Raw genomic sequence first — 3,024 nt, 5'->3', positions numbered from 1 at the left:
GTTTAAAAAATAAATTTAGAGTATCTAATCATATTATTTTATAATTTAAGAAAAATATAAATGTGAATTTAGCGGTTAAAATAAACATTTTTGTTAGCTAATTTTTTGTAGCTATATTATTCTGATGGATTTAGATCCTCTAAATTTTGAATTTCACTTTAGAGGATAAAGTGTGATTTCTCATCATTTATTTTATAGGTGAAACCAAGAGAAAATATGAGAGAAAAATTATTTAAAGATGAGAAATCACACTTTATTTTCTAAAGTAAAAATTTAAAATTTAGAGGATCCAAATTCTATTGTAACTACTAACAGAAAGGTGCCACTCGAGGTAAGTCTCAAAGTAGTCCCTGAAGTTACCCTCGAGCCTCATAGTGATCTCTAAAGTTAAAAATTACTTATATTCGTCCCTGAAGTTGCACTCGGGGACTCAGACTTATCCTTTCGGCCAATTTCGTCCAGCTGTCACAATCGGAAAGCTGACTTGGACTCGGTAACACGCTGTCAGCACAACGGCTAGCTGACGTGACAACATAAACTGTTTTGACTCAATTTGGTCCCCAAATTGAGGTTAAAAACCCTAATCCCCAATTGACTCTCTTCTCCTCTCTTCTCTATCGTACCAGAGGTGACTCTTCTTTGTTGCTTCTCCTACAGTGTCTTCTTCATCTTCAAAAACCACACGTTATGGCTAGCGCGAGCAACGTAGCTGGAAGCTCCAACAACCCACGATCATTTGGAAGCATCATGAGGAGAATGAATAGAAACAAAGATTCGCGTTTTAGAGCCGATAATAGGATATGAAAAATTACAAATTACCTTAACGGGATATGAACTTCTGTAAAATTTCTGGTGTATCATTTATTTGGACATAAATTATCCGGTGGGTTTGCTCATTGTATGTATTGTGGTGAATACAGGAGAGCACAATTAATTTGTTTTGTACCATAATTACGACATTTCAATCTTCTATTAATCAGAATCATTATGAAAGTGTAAGTTACTATTTCCCTTCTAACATTGGTTACATGCTTTATTCTAATGTATATGTAGCTTGAAAAAACTTGACCAGTAAGCATTCAAATTTTGATGATTTTGACAAAAGGACATGATTTCATCAAATAAAATTATGTTTATGAATTAGTTCTAATCCATTTTAATTTTCATATTAAATTTATTGTTAAACAGTTTCCTTAAACGTTGATTGTGGTTGTGTTTTACACCTACATATGCATTTATGTTGAACTATATTTTTCTATTCTAATGCAAGATTGTTACATCTCAATGCTTTAAAAGATTAAAACAATTGGTGATGTCATATTTGTATGCGTTTCTGGTTAGCTTGTAGCTTTTATATATCATTGGAAAAACTCTACATAAAAAGCATTAGAGTTTTCTTGCTGTCGTGTCAATGATTTGATTTGTGATGTGAAATTATGCAGATTGAATGTGCTATTACTATAAAACTTTTGTCCAAAGAGTCCAACGAATGCAGTTCTGATATTGCAAAGGTAATGGTTTCATCAATTTTCAAAGAGCTTGTTCTATGATATGATTATATTGTAAATATAAGAGTGCACGGAGGGTATAACGGAAGATTTTTAAGAGGATGTATTTCCCTACTTATGTTTGTTGCAGCCATTTTTATGACCTAACAGAGTCCTGTAGTTTTTAAGAGAGGAACAGAAAAGGTATCCGGTAGAAGAATCCAAGAAAGATATGTGATATACGTTTAAAGACATAAGATATAGAGCTTAAATGATAACTATGGCATAGTCAAATACTAAAAACACAAAAGAAACACTAGAAAACAAAGGACATAGAAGAAGAGAGGTTCATAAATTGAGTCATAGAGAGGGAATGGAAGAGAGGAACAAACAGAAAAAGAAAAAAAAAAAAAAGGAAAACTAATATTTTGTAACAGAACAGCCTCAAAAAGAGAGGGAAAGTTAGAAAAGCAAAACCACTTGGAGCGAGGAGGGCCAACTGCGGCGGAAGCAATGCTGTGGCGAAGCTGCCGCGACGGCTTCTTGGCGGGCTCAAAATCCACCACGCCATTTCGTCATGGCAGCCTGCAATTTAGAAAAAAGCTGCCTTTTTGCATTAATATTTCTCCGAGCAGGCGAGCCCTCCTTGATGAGTGTTTTTCCCATTTATTTTCATTTTCTAGTTTAATGTCTATTTTGTTCATTAGTTGGCACTTGTTGGAAAAAATTTTCTCTGATAAAGACAACAAATTTAAAATGTTCTTATCCTGATGTATACTGTCTTCTGCTTGGAACATCCAGAAACTTGCATATTGCCTTGCATTGCTTCCGAAATCAAAAGAAGATGAAGAAAGCTGGTTTGTGATGCTGCAGAAGTTCTTGGTTTTGATAAATGATAAATTAAATTTTGCCTTTCAAGAGAATAGAGTCAACTGGGGATTAGGATTTTTAACTTCAATTTAGGGACCAAATTGAGTCAAAACAGTTTATGTCGCCACGTCAGCTAGCCGTTGTGCTGACAGCATGTCACCAACGAGTCCAAGTCAGCTTTTCGGTTGCGCCAGCTGGACGAAATTGGCCGGAAGGACGAATCTGAGTCTCGGAGTATAATTTCAGGGATGAATATGAGTAATTTTTAACTTTAGGGATCACTATGAGACTCAAAGGTAACTTCAGGGACCACTTTGAGGCTTAACTCGTGCCACTCACATGCTTACGGTGAAAACTATCTTTTGCCTCGGATGGTGAAGTGACTTCTTTAAAATTTTAACACGTGTCTAATAATAAATGTTAGTATAGTAGTATTTAATACTTAATTAGGCTAGTAGAGATGCTCTTGATTAGTTTGAGATATATTAATTATTAACATTAATGGTAATAAATCTTTATATTTGTTCTCTTTTGACTGTTATCTATTTCTGCCGAAAACTCAAATTTTAAAATAAAAATATCTTATTATTCTAATCATACTTTCAAAAAAAAATCGCATTAAAATCTAAATTCTAAAGTTCTTTTTGAAAATATATATTTAATGCTA

General features: G+C 33.8%; 1 long non-coding RNA gene across 1 annotated transcript; it reads left to right on the top strand.

The window, feature by feature from the left end:
* LOC110264681 lies at positions 499-2,571 on the top strand. The gene is made up of 3 exons (XR_002350855.1): positions 499-628; positions 1,443-1,511; positions 2,289-2,571. It is a non-coding gene; the product is annotated as an uncharacterized LOC110264681 (long non-coding RNA).

Source organism: Arachis ipaensis, chromosome B07 (assembly GCF_000816755.2).
Source record: "Arachis ipaensis cultivar K30076 chromosome B07, Araip1.1, whole genome shotgun sequence".
Lineage (NCBI taxonomy): Eukaryota > Viridiplantae > Streptophyta > Magnoliopsida > Fabales > Fabaceae > Arachis > Arachis ipaensis.
Note: the sequence above shows the minus strand (reverse complement) of the source record. Positions and strands in the feature narration are given on the sequence as shown.